This window comes from Fukomys damarensis, unplaced genomic scaffold (genome assembly GCF_012274545.1).
Source record: "Fukomys damarensis isolate Sample0158 unplaced genomic scaffold, DMR_v1.0_HiC HiC_scaffold_2, whole genome shotgun sequence".
NCBI classification, from domain to species: domain Eukaryota; kingdom Metazoa; phylum Chordata; class Mammalia; order Rodentia; family Bathyergidae; genus Fukomys; species Fukomys damarensis.
This window is the reverse complement of record NW_022900914.1, coordinates 40,931,738-40,956,524: the sequence shown is the minus strand read 5'-3', so window position 1 is coordinate 40,956,524 and position 24,787 is coordinate 40,931,738. Positions and strand designations below refer to the sequence as shown.

At 41.5% G+C, this 24,787-nt stretch overlaps 2 long non-coding RNA genes and 1 pseudogene across 2 annotated transcripts; 2 read left to right on the top strand and 1 right to left on the bottom strand.

The window, feature by feature from the left end:
- Window positions 1-8,646: 8,646 nt before the first annotated feature.
- On the bottom strand, window positions 8,647-11,710 carry LOC104852184. The gene is made up of 3 exons (XR_777437.1): window positions 11,391-11,710; window positions 9,752-9,860; window positions 8,647-9,564 (listed from the first exon to the last, which is right to left on the bottom strand). It is a non-coding gene; the product is annotated as an uncharacterized LOC104852184 (long non-coding RNA).
- A 127-nt stretch (window positions 11,711-11,837) lies between these two features.
- LOC104852185 lies at window positions 11,838-12,515 on the top strand. The gene is made up of 3 exons (XR_777438.1): window positions 11,838-12,131; window positions 12,211-12,339; window positions 12,423-12,515. It is a non-coding gene; the product is annotated as an uncharacterized LOC104852185 (long non-coding RNA).
- Window positions 12,516-14,895: 2,380 nt separating this feature from the next.
- On the top strand, window positions 14,896-17,567 carry LOC104852270 (annotated as a pseudogene).
- Window positions 17,568-24,787: the final 7,220 nt, after the last annotated feature.

Genomic DNA, 24,787 nt, shown 5'->3' with positions numbered 1-24,787 from the left:
TTCTGTAGAGAGGTAAACCTATAACATCAGTGTGGCTATAAAGAGCCTTGTGACAGAGGCTCATTCATGGAAGGCAATAAAACAAGTGTAGCAGATGGTGATAGTTTGAAAATTACCTATTATTAATCACATGAATATAAATGCAAGTTAAATGAAAAGAATTTTTTTCCTCCTTTTCCACCTTTCTCTGGGGGTTCCTTCTTTAAGACCATATAGTGTTTGAGGCGGTAAACACCAGCTCTGTTATCTTCTTCTATGGTGGTTTGAAAATAAATAAATATTTTTCTAATGTTTATAGACTTAAAACTCAATGATTTGTTGCTTCCATCATATTCACCCCCTCCCCACACATTCTGAGGTGAGAAATTGGCTTTAGAAAGTGATAATCATGTCCCAACTCTATAATGATGTTCAGGGTGAGCAACAGGACAGCCCAAAACAGTTCCTCTCTCTATGTCATTGACTCTCTGTCTTTCTCTCAACCTGCCTCTGTCAAACCTCCCCGTCCCAGGACTGGCTGTGATTCTCCTCTTCCTCCACACCCTTGTCTAGATGGCTTAATTTGGGCCCAAACCAAGCCAGAGCACTTGTTTTCAGTCATGCAAAACTTTAGGGGTGGGATCTCCAGACATGTATGTAGTTTCTGTTTAGTTTCATTTATTTTACAAAAATGAAACCATCTTACAGACATAAAAATGAAAAATATTATAGGTGTTTCCTACATCCATTCCTATAGTGCTTTATCCCCACAGTCCTCCTACTTTTCCTTCTTCAACAGCTATATAATACTCCATAAAGCAATGGACTATGGTTTTTCAAAAAGTAAATTTCCACACTGACTGTCAGTAAGGTCTTTCTCGTGTTTTCCTGCAACAAATAATGCTGTGATTTCTTCATGGTGTACTTTGTCTAGCGAGTGGAGTAGAAAGTGGAAGGAAAGGAGGGCTGTCAGTTTGGAGCATGTTGCTAGGCCAGCAAGTCTGGTTTGGGCTGTGATAATAACTTGAACTACTCAGAGAGCACTTCCCCAGAGCAGCTGGAGTGTGCGGGAGGGAGGAAAGAGAGATAGCAGCTCAGGGGATGAGATGACTTCTAGATCCAAGGGCAGGCCTCGCTCCTCCCATCACCTTGCTCATCCTTAGGCAACCAGTTGTATCTAACAGTTATCAGTGTGGGCTTAGACAGGCCCAGTGTTAACACAAGTCTTCCTAACAGAATGTTTTACCCACTGCCTCTTCTATGTTTTCACATGGGAAGGCAGCCTGAGAACAACTTGAGGAGGGTCTCTAGTTACATACCAAGGGGTCTGTAGCAAAGAAGAGGTTGTTAGTGAATGTGATTGAGTTCAGACTTTGGTTCTTATCTTAGGGCATTGCTTTGCAGCTACTCAATTGCTCTTAGAAGATAAACAGCACAATTAAAGAAAAGCCAGTCTTGGAAAATGTATCACCTGTCCAGTTGTGCTTCAACCTAATTGTTTTTATTTCTCAAGAGTGCCCCTTCATTCTATCCATTTAACTCCATATTCTTTCTACTCTTTTGTGGGGGAGGCTATAGGGGATTGAACCCAGAGTTTTCACATTGAATCGCACTCCTGGCCCTTTTTTATTTGTGCATATTATTGAACTGTCCACAATTGTGTCCCCATAACATCCCCATCCTTATAGGCCTGCTGGTCCCTTCTCTGATTATTTGCCTTGGGTTGATCCATAATACAGCATTTAGCAGAACTTCTAAAGATGAGTATGACTTGGCCCCCCAAAGTCTTACTTTTCCTAAAGAATTTAACCTTAAGGTTACTTTAAAAAATTTTTTCTTCACAGAAACATTCATTCAGTGATCAGTTATTTGGAGATTGTTGTTTCCTAAAAGACACATTTTGCAAACAGCAAGTACATCAGTACTGATTACATCAGTAATCAAGCAAGATGTAACATGATACGATTTGTATGTATTAAACTACCCATCTAACTGGACTCTAACATTAGCCTTTCATAACAACACGTATTACTTTCCCATTGCGGAGACACAATACCTGGTACCTACTAAGAAGGACAGGTTTATTTTGATTCACAGTTTGTAGAGATTTCAGTCCATAGCTGGGGTGTGCAGAAAGACAAGTTTATGGCATGGGAGAGAGAGTAGGGGAAGGGAAGGAGAGAGAGGAGAAGGAGGAGGAGGAGGAGAGGAGGAGGAAGAGGAAGTGGAGGAGGAGGAGAAGAGGAGGAGGAAGAGGAGAAGAAGAGGAGGAGAAGGAGGAGAAGAGGAGGAGGAGGAAGTGGAGGAGGAGGAGGAGGAGGAAGGAGAAGAAGGAGGAGGAGGAGAGGAGGAAGAAGAAGTGGAGGAGGAGGAGAAGAAGAGGAGGAGGAGGAAGAGGAAGAAGAGGAAGAGGACAGAGGAAGGAGAAAGATCCTTCCAGGCCATGCTCCCAGTGACCCACTTTCTCTGACCAGGCTTTGCCTCTCATTATCACATTTAGCTGTAAACTCTTCTGGGGACTAATCCACTGATAAGTATCATGCCTCTATGCTCCAGTTACCTAAAATCCTCATGTATGAGTGTGTGAGGCTTTGGAGGGAACATCTGCATATAAGCTATAATACAACATACTGTGAATTCTAAATTTTTAGAATATATTTTATTTGAGTCTATTAATTTAATACATGCTCTCTGTTATGTGGGCATGAATGAGGAGGAAGGCTTGTATTCCTGTTTCTGCTGCTCAGCTCTGGTCAAATCATGGCCCTGCTTTCTAAACTTCCCCTAATCTCCATGCTGTTCCCCTTCAAGCAACGTACCACAGGGCTTCTGCTTGACCTGGGGCTTCCCAGGCTACGTTACCCAGTCTTTGTTCTCAGCACCAAGTGGGGAAAATTCTGTCCCTGCTTACCAGCCCAGCTGCTGCCATTTACTGGAAACTTGAACCCATGGAGAGGGTTCCCGCCTGAGAGGAGTGGGAAGGAGGTGCCACACACCCTGACTCCGTTTCTGGTATCAGCACCTTACATTTTTCTCCCTACTAACTTTCTCTACCCTTCTGGAGAACAATATCTTTCCTTGTCAGGGCTTTCAATTTTCATTTCTCCAGGAACAGTTTTTTTTTTTTTTTCTTCACAAAAGCCCAGGAGGAAGGAACTGGCATTTCATTCATAATTTGCCACTGTATGGAAAGGCAGTGGGAGTATGAGTAAAATGTTCTACAGAGTTGACATGAATTCAACTGACAAAAACCAGCTGCTGCTGTCACTAGGTGAGTAGAAAGCTGACTTTGGAAATGATCAATGATGGGATTACCGGAAAGTTAATGTGTAAAGGAGTGGCTTAGGGTATGGTGATGGATGGGAAAATTAAGATCAATTTATTTTATTCATGGTGTGTATGAATGGATATTTCTGTGTGTGTCTTTCTTCCTTTGTAAAGGAGTTAGTTTCTGGAATTGAGAGGGCTAAGCGCCAAGGGGATAATTAGGATTTTAACAGCTTGGCATGAGTGGAAAATTTCATATCTCTAAGTATTGAAAAGTGCCCGCTAGTAGTTATCCCTGCCATTAGTTAGTCCGCCAAAGATTTCTATCAGACGTAGACATTCAGATAGACCCTCCAACAAGCTCTTTAATCAGCAGAGACCTCTAAACACTTCTGGAGTCAATCAACTGGGACTATATATAGATTATCTAGGCATGTTTGTTTTGCAGATTTCTAAATTAATTTGTTTCTCAGAGCCACCCTTTATTTCTCTTGACTTTCTGTTAAATTCTTCAAGGAGGTTGTACCAAACCTTTCTTCTCAGAGGAGTTCTGACCTTCTCCATACCCTGTGCATCATTTCCACAATAATTTATTGACAAGGTCAAGGCCTCACCACTGTCTCAGTTTTGTGTGGATCATCATCCAGCCTTTGCTCGTCCTTCATTCTTTTGCCCTATTTTTAGAGAAGTCCCATCCTGTCTTTGTTTATAAAGCTAACCTTCTCTGGAGTTTGTGACTTCATGAATAAATTTCCACCTTCTCTTTCCCTCTACTTCCCATTATCTCTCCCTTCCTGGCACCTTCAGCTAGTTCTTCTCTAGCTCCTTGAAACATACCCTACTGTCCAAACTGTAAAAGCTTGCACCATGCACAACCATGCCTCATTAGATTGCTAACCTGTCTTTCCTTTTTCCTTTACAAAGATATTTGTGCAAAGTGTAAGCTATAGTCATTTGTTCCACTTTCCTCATCTGCTCAATATTTCTCAACTCCTTGAAATCTTGAACCATCACACCATTTATTCCAACTGGCTTCTTAAAAGTTATTAATGAACTACTTAAATACCCCATCCAAAGACCACATCCTAATGATTTTCATCACATTCAACACTCCTGGCTGTGGGCCATGCTTAGGAAAGAGAGACAGTGAGAGGAGGGAGAAGAGAGAGATAATGTATTCCAGAGAGAAGGGAAGATTCATAAGCAGCCATTGAAGAAATAAAATTGAATCAAATACTGAGAGCCTTGGGCATTGTTCATTATCATGGTGGGTGGAGGGGAAAGAGTTGGCTCCTAGGCTCTGCTGTCAGAAGCAGATTCGCAGATCCTACACATTTTGATGGATTTGGGTGCTGCACTATCTGGGCAGGTGAATAGCCATATAGGTTTATTTGGGGGGGGCATAAGACATCCCAGATATCTTACTTTGTGGACTTAGACATATGGATAATACTTTTTCTAATCTTAAGAATCTAAGTTATTTCAGATCCAAGATGACACTCAGGAGTGGATGACAACATTGGGTACTCTCTCTTTCTTCAGATTTTTGCCTTAGTTTTCATAGCACCACTCTGTTTCTCTTCTCTGGCTTTTCTTTCTCTGGCTTATCTGCTGATGTACTGTCAAAGTCAGAATGTCTCATGGCTCCTCCGCAGGCTTTCTTTTCTCTCTGTACATCTGTCCTTGATTTTTCATTCATTCCCATGCTTTCTGAGAGTGTAATGAAGCTGCCCTCTTCTTCAGTGTGACTAAGAAGGTACTAGGTACTGGGGCAGTTTATTTTGGATGATCCTGAGAGGTGTGCAGGACTGCACCAGATTGCTTCACCCTAGTTTGCCAATTTGGTCGTAATGGTGGATACATTCATTCCATTCTATGGAAACCACAGTCCTCATACTATGGATCCCATGACATTGCTATGTTCTGTCATTGTTCAATCTACTTCTGGGATCTTTTTGTTATTTTTTATTTTTTGCAGTATTGGGGATTCAACTCAGGACCTTGTGCTTGAGAGACAGGCATGGTGCCATTGAACTTAATCCGTGTCCCAAACTCTGGGATCATTAATTGAAAGGCAAGTCTTCTGGTCCCCTACTAGAGGACCTATTTCTCTGAGAGGCTGAAGACACATTAACATGTAATGATTACTAATAAGAACATATGGCAAGAATAATGGTATTGGTAAATTATCATTTAGGTACCATCACAGTCATAATTACTGAAGGCAAGACTCATCAATAAAACCTAAAATTAGTTGGCTAAAGTGTAATGGGAAACAGGATATTTACACAATCCCAAAGCATCTTCTAATAAAATACCCATTAAAGAAGGGAAAAACAGTAATTTTTATGATAGAAAAATCTGACAGTTAATCACCTTAACCAATTGATCAAAAGGAGCACCAATATTAATGGGACAAAAAGGCATTACATGCCTCTCATCATGAAGTTCAGAGAAGGCTACATCCTTTCTGGAACATTCCTGAAAAAAATGCATAATTTGAATCTAATCAGGTGGAAACATCAGACAAACGCAGAGTAACAGTCTACCAAACAATTCACATGTACTCTCAGAAAATTTCAAGGTCATGAAAGACAAAGAAAAAGGAACTCTTTCAAATTAAAAGTAACAAGATTGCTTAGATAAATCAGCCACCTGGTTGGGAAGCTAAGCTCTCTGGAAAATTTCTCAATGATACCACATCATAGAGATATACCCAGATGGCTCTAGCTGAGACTAGATGCCCAGTTTCTAAATACAATTTTAAATAAGGATAGGAAAGAGACTAATAATACTAGTACATAAGAGAATTTCTATGTTGGTGATAATAGAAATTAAAACCAAGGCAAAGAGCAAAAACTCACAGGCAAAAGCTTTAACTGAAAAGGAAAAGGAAATGTGGAAGGGACTTCAGCTTGAGAAGAGGTGAAGAGGGAATAGCACTAAGAGAGAAAATCAGACAGGATCATTAACAAAGGAAAGGGGCCAGCTTTTATTGGGTTGCTGGGGTGGGCTAGAGTTTGGGAGTTTATGACTATTAATCATGATATGTCAACTTGAATGTACTAAAAATGCCTGGCAAGGGCCAGGGATTTAACTCAGCTTTGCAAGCAGAAGCTTTGCAAGAAGCTGAGTTCGATCCCTGGTACAAAAAAAAAAAAAAAATGCCTGGCAGATTAGTACACACAGTTCTGGGTATGTCTGTGATGTACAGACATGAAGGTCAAAAACTGATGGGAGACACATACCCTAGTTGGTGATGTCACCAACCAATATTGCCTGGATGGGCTAAAATTGGAGAAGCTTTTCATTTTGAAAAGCTCCAGTATTTCTGAGCTGGTCCATCCTTTGCTGCCATCACCTTTGGACATTAGTCTCAAAGTCTGTAATTTCTTCAGCCTTCCAATGCAGACTCACATTGGTGCCCTCCAGTGAGCTTCCAGGCCTTTGATCTTGGACTCTTGATGAAATTTTGATCTTTCATACTCTGTGTCTTCCATCTTCTTGGCTAAGCAGCTGCTGGATTATCCTGCTTTCTATCCTCTATCTTACCCAACAAATCCCTTTTCATAATTATACACATTTTTTTATTGATTCTGTTCTTCTAGAGAACTCTAATAAAGGAACTAGGAGTGGTTCTAGAGAAACAGAATTGTAAGGTTGAATTTCTCCTATTGGTTTAGTGGTTCTTGGAATTGCCTTTCTAATTTAATGAGACCTAAAATTGCCACAGCCTCTTCTGGTAGAGTGGTGAGTAATGATAAACTGTCGTGAGCTCTTTAAAGTAATGTGCAATGCAGAGCCATTTGCTTATTCTAATTTGCCACTTATAAAATGCAAGGAATTTAGTGATTCTATATATAATACTGTTGAACATTTTTGAGAGAGTGAGAAATATAACAATGCTGGCTGGTGTGCTTAGTATCTCTGGACAAAGTAATAAAGGAAAATAATGATCTTAAAGATTCAAATTCCTAGCTCTAGACATGCATTCATAATTGTTATGGCTTGTATTTAGATGTCCCCCTAAAGCCTCATGTATCAGAATAGGTGGGGAGTTTCATAGGTGACTAGATTAGGGCATGTGAATATGGATTAAGGGTTGAAAATGGGATTAAAGGGGTGGGTAATGGAAGCCCCACCCTGGGTGTGGGCAGCACCAGTCATAAATTTATAGCCTGTATGGAATATAAAGGGAGAGAGGGAAGGCAGGCTGGCTGCTGTTGCTGAAGCTTGCTTCTGCTGCGTCCTGCCTACTCTGCAAAGTCCCTGTGCTATGTGCTGTCCTGCTTTGGAGTCTGCCAATTATGGCCTGAATCCTCTAGAGACTGTGAGCTGAAACAAACCTTTCCTTCTTTAACTTTGGGCATTGGGTGTTTTGTCTCAGAAATAAGAAAAGTGACTAAGACAATAATCTAAAGGTTTCTAAATGTGTTCTGAAGGAAAATATTCTCTTTTTTAGCTGTAGGGCTGAAGTTGCCTAAAAACAAACACAAGCTCTCATAATGCAATTGGTTGAATTACTGTGCAAGTTTAATGCTCATCCTTAAAGGGTATCTGCAGTTAAACTGAGGGTATTGATCAGAAGACATTGAGATCCCATAAGTTGAGATGGAGATGCTTGGGAGAAATCTGATGAGGCTGGAGGCATTGAACTAAATTATGATGAGATAATTTTGCCAGCAGAAGAGATTTCCCCACTTTTATTGGCAGAGGCACCCCATGCCATCCCCTGTGGTCTTGGCTTCTCCACCTATTCCTGAGAAAACTAATCCTGTGTTGCCAGTGGAAACAGTAAGGACCATTCCTTTTTTGTCTCTAAGCCTATAACCAGGCTCAACTCTCGAAGGCTCCTAAAGGTGAGGTACATAGCATGAACTTGGAGGACGTATACTATACTTGTAAAGAATTTCTTGAGTTTTGAATAGAATGACCATACCTTAATATGATAAAGGCTACTAATGAAAAACCAATAACCAGCATTATACTAAATGGGGAAAAATAAAATCATTTTATCAAGAACAAGACAACAATGTATCCTATCAGACTAAATCTTCTGTACAGCAAAACAATCAATCCTTAGAGTGGAGAGACCTAAAGAATGGGGAAGAGCCTTTGCCAGCTACCCCTCAGACAGGGGACTAATATGTAGAATATATAAAGAACTAAAAATAAATAAATAAAAGCACCTAAAATTAAAGACTCAGCCAAGAAATGGACAAGAGAAATGAACAAATACTTCAAAGAAGAAATACAAATGGTCAGCAAATATATAAAAAAATGTTCAACATCTCCGGCCATTAAATAAATACAAATTAATGCTAAGATTCTGTCTCACTCTGGAAAGAATGGCAATCATTAGGAAATCCAACAATAACAAATGCTGGCATGTTTGTGGTGAAAAAGCAACCTTTCTGCATTGTCGATGGGAGTAGAAACTAGTACAATCATTACAGAAATTTTTCAAAGAAATGAAATTAGGAGATGTCTCTGGCTGTCAAATTACAAGGGTTAGATTGTGATTGTTCATCTTGTCGTGTCAAGTTGAATGGATTAAAATACATCTAGCAGATGGGTAAAGCACAGTTCTGTGGATGACTGATACGTAAGCCAGAGAATTGAGAGGGAAAGGTTCACCTTGATTGTTGGTGGTACCAACGAATAGGTTTGTAGCCTGGACAGAATAAAAAGAGGAGAAGGAAGTACTTCCATTTTGAAGAGCTTCAGTATTGCTGCACATACTTTGTTGCCATTACCTGTAGACATAGATCTCTAGGTCAATAGTTTCTTCAGCTATCCAGCACAGACTCACTTTAGTGACCCTTCAGTGAGCTTCTAGGCCTTTGATCTTGGACTTGTGCTACATCCTTGACAGCTCTTATTCTGTGGCATCGATCTTCTTCTGAGAAGCTGCTGCATTCTCCTGCTTTTGATCCCATAGATGGCCACTTTGGACTCTCCTGCCTCTGATCCTGTACGATTACCTAATAAATTCCCTTGCGTATCTCCTCTAGAGAACCCTAACTAGCACAGTGATCAGTTTTGTTTTTGTAAGGTGGCTCCAGGGAAATCCTTATCAGTTGAGAGAGCAATCTGGTTTCCATGGAATAATGGCTTCTGCTTTGTGGGATAGTGTCAATTCCTATCATAGGGTAATTGCTCCCAAGTAGGGGGCGATCTCAAAATGGGGTGATCTATTTTCAGAGACTCTGCTGGAATCCCAACGTGACTGTAACTGTAGAGTAATGACTAGAGACTTCTAGACAGTTTGCCAGGGTGTCTGGAAGAAGTTATTGGAGAAGCTGGAAGTTGAATGTCCTGCAAATTTTAAAAATGCCTTAGTTTTATTTTTATTTTAGTGTTCTCAATCTTAAAGAAGGATGAGATATGTTAGGTAAACTTAGAACTGATAAGCGAGTTTAGAGCACTCAGCTCAACTTCCATCCTTTCCCTATGCACACCCCACCTCCAGGATATCTAATATAGTATCTTCAGTAAGACTGACCGTTTTTAGACCAGGAAAAATGTTTATCTTCTAGAAATACTAGCTTTCCACTCCTCCTGAGACCAGGAAATAGAAGGATTTACCGCTCTTCTGGAATGAAGTGGGATCACTAGAAAACAAAACAGGAGTAGCTCTGAGTGTGTGTGTGTGTGTGTGTGTGTGTGTGTGTGTGTGTGTATGAGAAGCACTCTTTTTATACCCCAAACTTCCCTTTCCAGATCAGGTGTAAGACCTTCTCTTTCTCATTTTTTATTTCCTGTTTCATGTCCAACCTGGCACCAATACCTCTGAGAGGAGCAAGCCTACTCAGGCCCACTTCTCTGGAGAGCAGTCTGCAAGGACCCTCCATCTACTATGGATCATTTCCCCTAGTGCATTCCCCACTCCATCCAGCTACAGCATTAGATTACAGCCTCCTGGGGAACCGACTCCTCCATACTTGGTGAGGAGGAATAGCTTTCCCTTTGTGCTCTCCCGTACCTGCTCACCAGCTAAGAAAAGGATGGGGAACACGGTGCTTTGAAACAAAGGAGCATTGGAGAAGCAATACATGGAAGGATGCAGAGAGACTTTCTGTCTTTCTCTATGGAGTGTGCTTGTACTGTGAGCTTGTCATTAATTTGCTCTTTGAAAGAAAGCTGTGTCTTCCCTTGATCTTAGCCAAAATGCCAAGAAGTGATAAAGCTGTGTCTTCAAAGTAGAATCTCCCCCAAGGGACCCATGATGTTCACAAAAATACTAATATTAATAAAGAGACTATTTTTCTCCTTTTCTCCTTCCACCATCTCCCTTCTTGAAGACCAACACTTATCAATATTCGGGGGGGCAACACATTCCCTTCATTGTAGCCTGCTAAAAAGACTTCAATGTAGTGCATATCTGAAAGAAATCCATGACATATGACCAGGCCGAGAGGGATGTGTTTCCATCCTGAAATGTTTCCTATCTTTTTAGTGACTTCTTATCTCTCTATGACTGACAGATATTTTTAGATGCTGGAATTGATTTTAAAAATCAAACCTCATTGTAATTTTTTCCACAGCCATGCTCTTCCTGTCCTATCTCCTAGTGAAAACTGTGAACAAAGAAGAGAAAGCTGAATGCAACATCACCCCAAGGAGAAGAGGACTAGGCAAGGTTGTAGAGTATCTGAGTAATGGGCTTGGAAAAGTCAGACTGAGAACTGAGCAGTTTTGCAGAGCCCTGAGAATCAGAGCGAGCATCTCTCAGGACACTTCCATTGAAGAGTCCCTTCTGTTGACATCCCCTTTCTCTCAGGTGATTGAGGGAGTATGTGGAGGGTATTCTCAATGGTTTCCTTCGTACAGAGAAGGAGAGTGTAATTACTACCTCTGAAATGCGGTGACTCAAGGCTGACTGAAGCAGGAGAGGCCCAGTATCAGCTGTCAAATAAGGCTCCCAGGGGTGGCCATACAGTTCTCTCTGGACCAGGGATTATCAAACTTGAGGTTTCTCAGACTCTGCAGTGCTTGTTAGAGTACAGACCGCAGGGTGCACCCCAGAGATTCTGAGAATTTGTCTCTCTTAAGTTCCCTGGTGATGCTGCTGCTAGAATCTGGGGGCCACAGGCTGAGTTGTTTCCTGCCTAGCAGAGCAATACCTCAGAGTGGTGTCTTACCTGCGTGGAGTAGAGTCAACAAGGTGGCAGCCTCCAGGAGCCCAGCTTTCCTTCTTGTAGGGATCAGCCTGCATCTGCCTCGGCACAGAGGAAGGGCAAGGACACTATGGAATTAACTTCTGGGAGGTACTCCCATCTCTTGAGGAACTTGAATCTGGGACCCTTGGCTGGGTACTCCTTTGAGTCCCCACACAGCTCTGTTATGGTGGTCTCTCACTGACATGAGTATGTTTTAGTCCTTAGCTGAGTGGTAGGGCCCTGAGCAAAAGAGGCAGGAAGCGATGGGAAGAATTTTAAGCATGGTGGGTCTAACATGCACACTGACTGTTGATTCTGAAAGTAAGAACATCTTGAAGCTCCGTGATCCTTTCTCCCTGTGACACAATGTGACCTCACAAGGGCTGAAACATTGGGACAGGCAGAGGCTGCAGGAGCAAAAGCAAACAGCAGAGGGAGCTTCTACCTTTACACTTTAGCCGCATAGGAAGGCATCCCCCATCCCCCTCTTACTAAAACTAACCATCAGCAGTAACAAAAACTGCTATTTTGCTAGATGCGATTGAAACAATGTGAGAATAAATAAACACAACCAAAGAATTCCCAAGCTAAACAAAAGTTAGACAACCTAACAAGCCCAAAGTAGATTGTTCCAAAGGATAACTCCATTCAGGTTAATGATCCTGCCCAGTGCGGAAGAGGAAGGCATTCTGGGAAGGTGCTTCAGAGGTTCTGAGGCAGAAGGTGAGAGAAGACTAGATTGATTGGAAAGGAGAATTCCTCTCTCCATTCTATCCCTTAAGCTATGAACAAATTATTCTAGGACTGGCCTGAAGACACTCTCCCAAGCACTCGTCTACCCTCACATACTCAGTTATCCACTACTAACAGATGTCCACTCAACCTCTAAATATTTAGAAGATGTGAAAGTACCACATGGGACCCACTATAAGTAAGATATGGTCGGGTCTCTAACTTCTGGTTGGGCCTCTGAGGGTAATGTACTGGTCCATTCTCATCCTCTCTCACTACCAGGTCCTGCTATATAGGACAGACGACTTCAAGTGATGCAACTGGGAATCAATCCACAGTGGACCACCGAGGCAACAGCTAACTCTCCTTACCAACATATCCTGTCACCTATCCTTGTAACCAGATATATAAATGAAATCTTAGGATCATTACATGTGGCTCTTTTCACCAAAACAGTTCCTCAAGTATTTCATCACTGCTTTTCCAAAGCCATTCTTTGCTTGTACTATCAATCTGTTTTAGTAGTGTAGTCACCCTGAAAGTCACCTGAACACAGTTATTTTTCAGTCTTTTATTATGACCCACATTTCAGCCAATCAAAAAATCGTACTCATTCTACTTCTTAGATAATCTCTGTTATCTCTTCTCCATGGGGTCTGTTCAGAATTCATCTGGATGGCAGAATTCATCTTCTCTAATTCCATCCAATTGATTGCAGATAGCTTAAAAATAATATCTTGTTATGGAGATTCCCCTGGTTAAAAGCCATTAATACCCTAGTGGCAGTGGGGAATAAAGCTGTATTGCCTCCAGGGTCAATGGATGAATGAATGAATGAATGAATGGGTAGAAAAAAAATGTGAGAAGAATGGGGTAAAAAGTGTTTTTTTATTTTTTTTTGTTTGAATGCCAATCTTAGCACTATAATCCTCTAAGTCCTGCCAAGTGTTGAAGTTGACTTCTATTCTGTGCGTCTTCAGGTATGCATGTTTTCTTTCCCACTCTTCATGTAGCTTCCGAAAACATTTTGTATTGCTGCACTAAGATGTATACCAATGAGGAACAAGGTGCCATGTGGCTTAGCAGACTGACCTCTAGATGTTCTTTCTGTATTATGCTGAGTGAGGACTTCCAACAGATCTTCTAGCCCTGCTCAGCCTCTAAATGGTGAAAAGAATGTGGTTTTGGAAGTGAGGAAAGGCTTCCTTTTCAAATGCAAGCTCTTGTCTGATACTTACCTTAGAAAATGTTGTCTTTTTCTGAATGCACATACTGTTTAGGTTTATTGTTTTCCTCAGTGTTGGGGATTGAACCCAGAGTCTCATGTGCTAGTCAGGTACTGTAGCATTGTGCGATACTCCCAACCCCTTGTTTAGTCTCTTATAAAAACTCAAGCTACTGAGGTTTTGTCCTTTGTATGTACATTGGTCGAGGTGGGGGTAATAGGCCCTTGTACATTCATTTGACAGGATCTGGCAAGTAGACACTTGTGGTGTCCCTGATGCTGAGATAGCAATGTTTCAGGGGTGAGGTGGAAGGACTTGGTTTTATGTTTATACACCCGGGCAACCATCATATTTACTGTCTCTGGTCAGCTTCCAAACCAGCAGCACCGCACCCGTTAGCGCAGGACTTCAGAGCTGGTTGTTGATGGGTTGGTCTGCTAGTTGTGAGGAATTGTTACTTTCAGCTTGAGCAATTGGTAGTTTCATCTGAGGAGCAGCTTTACAATTTCACATTAGAGTTTCACCTGACAAAAATCCCTAATCCTCAATCAGGTGGTGAAACCAAAAGTGTGGTGTGTCCTGATCAGACTGACCTTTTTCTTGTGAGGTTGTTTGCTCAGTCTATTTGGATTTGTTGAGCTCCTTTTGTGTGTTCAGCATTGATTTGGCTTCAGGAGCATAAGGATAAAGTATGGTGATGGGTATATGTTCAGGTAAATGGAATACAGGGCCATTGGGCCAGAAAGCTAGGAGACAGGAATCAAGTGCCAAAGGAAACAAGAAAGTGGAGAGTAGTTGGGGAAGGTTTGTGGAATAGTTGGTATTTGAGCTGGGTGTAAAAGGCAAGGTGTTAAAATAGGTATTTGAGCTGGGTGTTTAAAAAAGCACATACCAGGTACTCTGCTTGGCACTTTACCTGTATTGACTCATTCTATCATCACAACAATCCTGTGAGAAGGGAACTATTATTATCCCCATTTTACAGGTGAGTAAGCAAAGGCTTATAGAGGCCAAGTCACTTCCCTAAGGTCACATAGCTAGTAAGTGAGGAAGCAGGGTCTTGAGCAATTATCAGGTACACTGCAAACATTAGGCATTATTATAATGTTAACCATTGATTACAGGGCTGCTGCCTCTAAAACCTATGCCCTCGACACCTGGATTATTGTGCTCCAACAGTACGCAAAAAGGTCAGCCTTCCAAAATTGATCCCAGCATTTACTGCCTCTTGGTATCCAGGTTGTCATATAATCTCTTACCTTAAAGTGTGGGATAGACACAGTGACTCACTTCTAATGACTAGAATATGGGAAACATGATGGCATATCACTTCTTAGATCTTTTTTAATGAAAGCCTGTGATCTCTTTCTTTCTTTTGTACATTGTGATAAATGTAGCTCCTATATGGTAAGCTGCCCCATCAAAAGGCCCATATGATGAGGAACTGAGGATTTCTTCTGGCCAATAGCCAGCAAGGAACTGAGGCACTCATCCAATATTCCATAGGGAATTAAATCATGCCAGCAACCATGGAGGTATCCTGGAATAAGATTCTTCTTCCCTGGGTTGGCTGCAGTCTTATGAGAAACCCTGAGGATGAGCTGATCAATCCCCTCCCCCAATTCCCAACCTACAGAAACTGAGAGAATGACTGTGCTTCTTGAAGTTGCTAAACTCTGGGGTAATTTATTAAACAACAGTAGAAAACAAATACAGGGAGAAAAACATTGTATAGACAGAAAAGGCACTTACAATAACACAAAATACAAACATTGTTTTGGTTTCTGAAAATCCCAAGCTTTTCTCAGATTTTCCCTTCCAGCCCTCCCTGCCTGGATTCCTCTTTTTTCTTTTTTTTTTCCTGCCTTAATTTCTTCCCATTTTCCATGCTTTCATAAAAGCCACCAGAAAAAGGTACAAAGAAGGGAAATATGTTAAGAGGGACTACTATGTACCCAGAACTTTGCAGGCCACATTCCATGCTTGATCTTATTTAATCATTCCCTCAAACTCTCTAAGGCTGGTTTTATCAGTTCTGTTCTGCTGAAAGGAAAACTGAAGCCTAGTGAGCTGACATAGCTTGCTCAGGATTACTCATCCAGAAAGTGGCAGAGCTTGGATACAAAGCACATTCATTCCACTGTAGTGCGCTGTCCCCTGGCAGGCAGGTAATTGATTTTATTCAATAATAGACCACAGTGCTAACTCCAACATCAGCCCTTCACTCAGAGAGGGCCGACCTATTTGATTGTACACCTTTCACTGGATTAGTCTGTTCTTTTTGTTTTGTGTCAACAGGTAAATTTCTAATCAGACCTGCTGTCAGCTGAACAAGTCCCCTGGGAAGGAATCTCTTCATTCTCTGAGTCACTCTGCTTCTGTGCTACCCAAAGGCTGAGTGTGCCAGGGAGAGTACAGTGTACTTGCTCCCAGGAGATCCCTGACAGGGTTTGTTCATTGAAAAGGGCTGCCCACCCCAGTGGAGGAAGGTGACCAGGAACCAAAAGGAAGTGTCCTGGGCTTCCACAACAAGAAAAGAAACACCAGCCTTGGCTTGCCCCATTGCATAAACAGAGTCACACAATTGAGAGGATAGGCTCAGTTTGCAGACATAACTGATTCCTTTACCAAGCTGGCTGAACAAGACAGCCAGATAGAGTTCTCATCCACAGAACAAGGGAAACCACGACAGAGACTAGGCCAGGTAGAGGCCTCATTTCAGAGATGGAGAAAAGTAGTTTTCCTAAAATGCTATTCTGTGCTATGTGACTTGTGGTTGAACTGCCGAGAGAAGCATTTTTAGACCATCGCACAGGGGACAGTCATAGGTCTAAACCTTTAAAGAGTCAATTTTTTGCTCTTTCTTCCTGTCCGGCTGGAAAGGTGGCGTCCTGTAAGGAAGGCGCAGGCACTATCGCCGCCTCAGCCTCCTCTTGCGGCTCTACCTCCAGCGCGGCCTGGAAAGGCACACACAGGCGGCTCTGGAGATTCGGCCGTGAGGCAAGTGATAGATGGCTTGGTGTAGTATTAAAGATAATCAAACACTATCAAGAAGGACAAGGAACCGAGGCGGTTTAAGGGGTGCTTTCTTGGCCTGGGTGTAGAAGATCGACTTGAAATTACCAATTGCTTCCCTTTCCCCCAGCACACAGAGGATGACGCCGAGTTTGATGAAGTCCAGGATCAGATGGAAAAGATGCGCAGCAGCCTTTGCCGGGTGAACATCGACCATCTCCATGGAGGCTGGTACCAGTCCACGTCCTATGTATGGCTCATTCGTTACCCGGGCGCTGCTGGACTCAGTTCAGCTACCAGTCCGCCACTGAATAATCTGTCGTTCGCATTTACGATCCCATAAAAACTGCACAAGGGTCTCCCTCGCATCCCTTTCCCAGCACACAGAGGATGACGCCGAGTTTGATGAAGTCCAGGATCAGATGGAAAAGATGCGCAGCAGCCTTTGCCGGGTGAACATCGACCATCTCCATGGAGGCTGGTACCAGTCCACGTCCTATGTATGGCTCATTCGTTACCCGGGCGCTGCTGGACTCAGTTCAGCTACCAGTCCGCCACTGAATAATCTGTCGTTCGCATTTACGATCCCATAAAAACTGCACAAGGGTCTCCCTCGCTAAAGGCGTACAGACTGACTTCTAAACTGATGGAAGTCTGTAAAGAGAAGGACTTTTTCCCCCTGAAGCACTGAAAAAGGCAAATATCACCTTTGAGCACAAGTTTGAAGAAGTGCCAGTAGTAATTAAAAACTCACATCTGATCAATGTCCTGATGTGGGAGCTGGAGAAGAAGTCAGCTGTGGCGGAGAAGCACGAATTGCTCAGCCGCTAGCAGCAATCATCTGGGGAAGAATCTGCAGTTGCTGATGGACAGAGTGGATGAAATGAGCCAAGACATAGCCAAGTACAACACATACATGTGGAATACTAGCAAACAGCAGCAGCAGAAACATCAGTACCAGCAGCGTTGCTGGCAGGACAATATGCAGCCTCAGAGTTGAAGAGAACCCCCTCTCCCAGAAGAGGACCGGTCCAAACTCTGCAAGCGACACCAGGCTCTTGAGAGGATGGATTCGTTGCTCATTGCAGACCAGATTAACACTTACTGCCAGAACATCAAAGAGTTCACCACCCAGAACGTGGGCAAGCTCTTCCTGGCTCAGACTCTTCAAGAGTACAACAGCTAAGACAGGACATTTCTCCCAGAAGAAATACATTTGTGTATTGAAAACATGGGATCTTTAATGTCATTGCTATTTTTGGCTGTAACATCTTTCTAGCCAATAATAAAAAAATTTTTAAAAGAGTACTTTTTCTTTGGTAGCGGGGATTGAATTTAGGACCTTGCACTTTTGAGGCAGACACAGTGCCACTGAGCTAAATCCCTGGCCTCCTGAAGACTACATTTAAAAAAGGTCACTTGGGTTTTCCCTAGAAGAAGTACTTCTTTCAGGAGCCATGGAAATGGCTAATTATGAATCAGGATATCAAGAAAGTGGCCTGAGAAGAAAAAAACAAAAAAGACTTGGAACCAGTTTCTCACCCTCCCTGTGTCACCTCTCATGTAGGAATCCAGCCCTGGCTCAGGTTTGCAGATCCCAGCTCTCACTCTCACAGTCTTGATCACCTTGCAATTGGATTTTAATAAAAATCCAATTTATAGAGTCAGGAGTCTCATTTTAGCAGAGACCACCATCATGGTCTTGTCTCATAAATTCTTTGTTCTCCCACTTATATTTTCAGTATTCTTCATTAATTGTTGCAATATTTTCCTTATAGAAAATGAGTGATGCTTTGCTGCACCCACTACTGAGGACTTAGCTGGTGTGTACTAGAAGCCTGTTTTAAGAAAGAAAAGGAATTGGATGCACGAGATTTAAAGGCAGGATTTCTGCCTTTAAATTTCTGAGAGAAGTCACCGAATTTTTCTTTCTATCCTACTTTAAAGATTTCTCCTAAGCTATATTTCAATCCCCACAGCCCTTGAATTACAGTTTTTTGTCCCTTCCTGGAATGTTCTACCTCCTATCAGATACCCCAAGGCTCCCTGTCTGCTGGGACAATGTATGACTGGTGGAGGCCAAAGCTACCTGATATTGTAACTTAGCCCTAGAATGGAACGGATATACTTGCTAAGCTCCTACAGCTGGTTGCGTTCTTATAAGAAGGTTTGCTTTACTCCAAGGGTCAACAATAATGATACCTGACCCTTACTGAATACATGGTATGGTCATTCCTTAGTACCTGCAGGGTTATACTGTTTTGTTTAGGATATAATGACAAGAAAAAAGTCTGCATGTTCGGTACAAGTGGAATTTTTTTCCCCCAACAATTGATCTTTGGTTGTTTGCATCTGTGGAGGTCAACCATAGATGCCAGGTATGTGCTAATCTCTGCACTCATCATCTTGGTTAATCCTCACTAGATGCCTGTCCCTCATGTCAGCTTTACACATGAGGATATCGAGGAACACAGAGGTTAACTAACGTGCACCCAGTCTCTCATCTAGCTGTCACCCTGGCTTTTGAACCCAGTCACCTTGTTCCAGAGCCTGTGTTCGTCACCAGGAAGCTCTTGGCTGGCTGTAGAATTTAGCCCATTTCCTTTGAGTAATAGCTAATTGGGTCAAGAATGCCATATTGTAAGATAATATAGATGTTCAATAAATTCTATCCAAGTATCATTTGTTGAACTGCTAGGGCAAGGCACTGTGGTAATTCTCAAATCTAGAGTGTGGGTTTGGTATGGAGATGAAGCATGCTAATCATCCATCAAGTAAGTGGGAAAGGAATTCTTTTTGTGAGAATAGTAGATTTTTACCTGAGGCAAAACATGGTCTCTGTGTTTCCATCTTCTCTTAAACCCTGTCCTGTCCTTTCTTCAGCTTGAGGAGCTGATCCTTCTCTTTCACTCAGGACTTCACCGATGCTTCTGTGTCCTGTATTGCATTAACAGGTCACATGCCCTCGGTGCATAGTTGAACACAACGTTCAGGTGTTCACACTTCAATATTTATTGGTTGTGTGGCTCTATAAAGGGCGCAGCAGGCCATGGCATCTCCAGCCTCACCAAGATTATACTTTAATAGGTGAATGTAGACATCAGTCCTTATAATAGGATCAAATGAAGTAAGAATCCTGGAGGGGAATAAATAAAGTGATGCAGAACCCCAAGTTGACTACTAACAACCATTGGTTTCCTTCCTGGTTAATGGAAATGTTATAAATCTTGACTGGAATACTGATCGCACAGGTTTTACATTTGTCAAAATTCATCACAGTGTGCTAAGGAATACCTGTTCATTTTCTGTGCATAAATCTCACCTAAATAAGAATTTTTTTGTCTAAGAAGTAAACATTTAAAAAGAAACACTCTATAGGAACATCCATAGGCAAAGAGGCATGCCCAAGTGCATAGAGGTAAGCAACTATCCAAGAACCATTTGTTCAGTATTTATTGAATTCCCTATAAGTGCTGATAACTGATCTATCACCTATCAGTGAAGAAGACAAAGGACCCTACCTTTAAGAGCTTAAGTTTTAGCAGCACTCTTCAAAGTGCAAGTGCAAGGTGGGAGCTTTCCCTGTTTTAGTAGGTCTTCAGGAGACTCAAGGATCCACAGAAAAGTGAAGTTAATGAAAAAAAAAAGGACGAGAAGGCTGAAGCAAAACATCTTCATACGGTTCATAGACCAGAACTGCTCTTTCAGGTGGGGCCCAGAATAGGAGCTCGCAAATTTTCCAGCCCTAACCCCAGCGTCTCCCTGCAGCTTGGGAGGGCAGCGTCCAAGTCTTCTCCCCACCTCCAACTGCGTGGGTGCCATAGCAAGCGCCCCGCCAGAGGTGCCGGCTCTTTTCAGGCATATCTGCCAAGTGGCTGGGCTCTGGCCAAAGCCAGTGAATCCACAGGTTGGAAACTCAGTTTCTAAGCTCTGGGAGGGGCTGGGAGGTGTCAGTTCTCCAAGAAACCAAAGCTATGTGCTTAAATACACCGCAGAAGGGCTTGGCAGAGCCACTGGGAGTTGGGTGGTAGTGTTGTGACTCATAGGAACCCCAGACGAGAGGAGTCCATCTGAGAGATGATGTAGGTTCTTTTTAAATCTTAAAAATCTTCCTCCCCCCTCCCTTTCTCCCTCTTTTCTAAGAATTTAGGAAGTCTTGATCATATAGCCAAGTGTTATAGTATTTTAAAAGGTATGTACTAGAAGGCAACAATGAAATGACACATGGTTATTGTTTAGAAAAATGTTACATCACGTGTAATCTCTGAATTTCCAAAGAGAGAACAATTTATGTAATACATTGTATTTTGCATTTAATCTCTATTTTTCTCTAGTAACAACAATAGTTATTAGAAGGTAGAGTTGGGTTGTAGTTGTGAGAGTTGTCACAATGTTTCTCATTTCTGCTCCCAAGTTTTACTCTTCACATAACCTTGTTTTAACCCTTTAGTTGTTCATATTTAAATTATTTTCTCTTTGTTCCATAGGTTGAAAACATATATAGCACTTTCAGATGAATTTGAAAATTTCACCTAGAGGTTAAACAAGAGAAAGGAATTAAATTCAAAAAGAGTATCTTAAACCTTAGAACATGACAAATTTCAGTAATGTTATAAAAATGACCAAAAGCCCCAAATGAATCTCACCAAGTTCCTCTTCAGTTGGCTGAAACCTTTCTCTACAGGTTGTGTCACCTCGTGGCTTACCCAGGGCAGCATGGTGACCCACACAAAAAAGAAAATAAGAAAAGGCACAGTAAAGAGCGATCGCACACTATGGGAATTTAGAAAGCTGATATATTTGTGTTAGAATTGGCTTTTTTTTTCTTGCAAGTTACATATAGTAAATAGTTTAGGGTTTGTGGGTTACTTTATTTCTGTCAAAACTTCAAATCTGCTATGATAGCATGAAGAAGACATAGTCAAAGTATGGTAAGTGAGTGTGGCTGTGTCTCAATACAAATTTATTTACAAAAACTGGCCACAGGCTATAGTTGCCCCTCAGGCTGTTGTTTGCTAGCCCCTGTGTTACTGGTTGAATGATGGCTGGGCAGAGACAGCTGAAAACAAGAAAATGAGATTGGAAAGTCAAGGACAACTTTGTGTTCCCTAAAGCCCCTTTCCCTTTTGGATATGTATGGTAGACTATTTACCTAGCCTTTCGCAGATAGGTGCGCCATGTGACAAAGTCTGAATGGTGGAATGTGGCAGAAGTGAGGGTGCCATTTTCAGGCCTGTCCCCTCAGGAACCTCTTAGGAGAACCATGTGTACTTACTTGTTCCACCTTTTATCTGTGGGCTGAGTGCAGCGAATCCAAGGAGGACTCTGGGACCCTAGAAAGAGCTGGAAGCTGGCTTTCCAGTTAGCAGGGTCAAGCAGAGCTTCCTTGCCAACATTATTGAACTTTGACATGAGCTAGATATTGATGTAAGTCACTAAAAAGCTTGGCATTTGTTATAGCAGCCATCTTCACTGCAGCTACACAAAGTTCAAGTTACTTTGTGTCACAGATCCCAGAAGGCCCAGGAACTGGATGCCACATGTACTTTTATTTTGTGTATTTAATTGTAAATATATATTTAAGGAATACAACATGACCTTTTGATATTAGTTTTTGCAGAGAAATGATTATAGCAAATTAACATGGTTATCTCCACATAATTGTGTATGTATGTAAGTGTGTTTATTTTGTGTATGTGTTAAGAATATCTAAAATCTACTGGCTTAGCAAATTTCTGCTATGTGGTACAGTATAATTGACTATAGTCCTCATGCTGTACATTACTTATGCTATATGGCTGCCCCTTAGAACCCTTCAATATATATCTTGCTATTTTCTACCCCATAACATTTAACTTTGTTTTTTTTTTAATGCAACTTTTTGCACAGCCCACAAACAAGTGAGATCATGCAGCATTTTTCTTTGTGTCCAGCTTATTTCACTCAGGAATTTCTGGATGTTTCCTCCAGGTTCATTCATGCTGTTGCAAATTGCAGGATGTACTTCTGAATGTGAGGTGAGTGTGGTATTAAAATAAGCAGAAGCGTTTGAAATTTGGGATAAAAATGTATTCATCAGACCGTGAGATCTTATACTACATGTAAAGTCAGGGGCCTTTTTTATAAAGGATTTTTCAAATGCCTCATAATAAATTAGTCTATTTGATTTTCACAAAAGCAAAGATACTAGAGTTGCTTAGTTATGAAAACAGACTTAGTTATGAAAACATTGGAGACTGGGTATCTAAATGTGAAACTTCAGACCACCACACTTAATGCTCCCAAATCTTAGCCACTGAGGTTATAACTAGTAAAACTATGAAAGTGTCTGCAAAAATGAAAGAAAGAGAAAGAAAACTGAGACTAAGTTAAGCAAACTTGGGAATTTTTGATAAAAATACAGGGGTATCCTCCTGGAATTGAAGCATAAGAATATAACGTAGCCTGAGGTTGGACTAGGCTCAGGAGCTGGCACCCCAGCCAAATGAGCTGTCTTTCAGTTTTGCCTCTCTAAGCCAGCTGCTCTGTTCTTCTTAACCCAGCTTCCTCCAGCAGAGATGGTGGCTGTGGTTTCATATGTTGCGTTCCAATGTCCATCGTGCTTAAAGGCTTGATTCCCATGGTGACATTGTTGGAACGTGGTTAACCTTAGTGTCCCTACAAAGGCGTGAGAGAGACAGAATTGTTATAAAATCCGGGCCCCACACAGTCCTCTCTGGTCCTGGTTTGAAATGTAATCTCTTGCTCCTGCACATGCTTCTGTCATTGCTGTGTACCATGATGTGAAGCAACTGAGAACTATGCCAGTGTCAGCGCCATGCCCTTAAGCTTGCAAAACTGTGAGCTAAAGAAACTTCTCTCTACTTCATAGTTTGTCTAAGGTATTTTGTTTTAGTAACACAAAGCTAAAAAGGTGGCCATTCCTAGGATTTTTCATTTCTTTCAAAACAAACAAACAAACAAACAAACAAAGCCAATTAGACTAGACCTGACTCTCCTGGAACCCATTGTGAAATCCTAAGAGAAAGATCTTGATTATCCTTGCCTGAGGCAGTTTTTCACTCCTGGTTCAATAGCTGTCACCAAGGAGTCAGAGTCTTGGGATAAAAGCATGGCTGCTGAGGCCCATCTTAGGTTGATGGAGGACCCTTAAGAGGGTCATTGTGAGGGGGATGGTTGTGACCAGAATATATGCATATACAAAGTTTTAAAAAAATTTAAATATTTTCAAGAGGAGGCTTATTATGAGCTGGCAGACTCCTCATGCAGGTAGGCAGGAAAAACATTTTTCTTCATTTCATCAAGCAGTAACATGGGGTATTATTGTTCTCATCTTTTGCATAAGGATAGTGTGGCACAGAGAACTTAGTGGGTTTTAAAAAAAACATCCAAACTTATCAGCAGGGCTTGGACAACTGTCACCTTAGACTCTTCATCCACTTGTTACTTATCTACTCATGACAGGTGTTTTTGTTTCCAGCACAATCCATATTTGCCTTTCATATTAACAAAAGTTTAGCCATCTCTAAAAACAGGTCGGGTTTTTGGCCCGTCCAAGGATTTTGCTTGATTTGCAATGGCAATTAGGATTGGAGTAAAGGAATAAGAGTCAGGAAATTTGTGGGCTTTTAGTACTACTAAGACAGTTTATGGACTAGAACCTCTTATATAACTCACATTTCTGGATTGTAGCCTGAAAGATACTGAAGTAATACATTTAAAAAATAATTTTTTAAAAAACTGCACAGATAGCATTAGGTTGAAAAGTTCTAGTGGACTGGGATCTCATCACTCAGAACCAACCTAGCACCGTGCTTGCTACTTGGAAGTTGCTCAGTAAATATTTATTGAAAGAGTAAATGAATTCATATTTCCTGCAAAAAATTAGAAGTACTGAAAAGAAAAAGAAGACGAGATTCACATACAACCCCACCACTAGCTCTTGAAGTAGGTTCTTCACATAATTTTATAAAAATGACTTTTGGTCTGGGGTTATAGCTCAGTGGTAGAACACTGGCCTAGCATAGGTGAGCCCCTGAGTTCTACCCACAGCACTGTGTGTGCATGAACAACATACTTTCCCCATAAACCCCCTAGAAAAAAAAATACCCTTAAAACAAAACATACATGGCAAGAACACTTGCCTAAAAACAACCAAGATGGATTATGTAAAGGTGCAAATTTCCAATGATGAATGTCATTATATTGTATACCTTTAATGTACCAATAAAATTAATTTAGAAATAGAACACTTGTCTAAAAAGCTGATTTTATTATACATACCGTCTTATTTCCTCCCTTCCTTTCTTCCTTACCTCTCTTAACTCCTTCTTTTCTTTATCCTTTTTTCCCCTTTCTCTTTACAGTTTCCTGGGAACAATATTCTGTAGTGGCAGCCTGTGATTC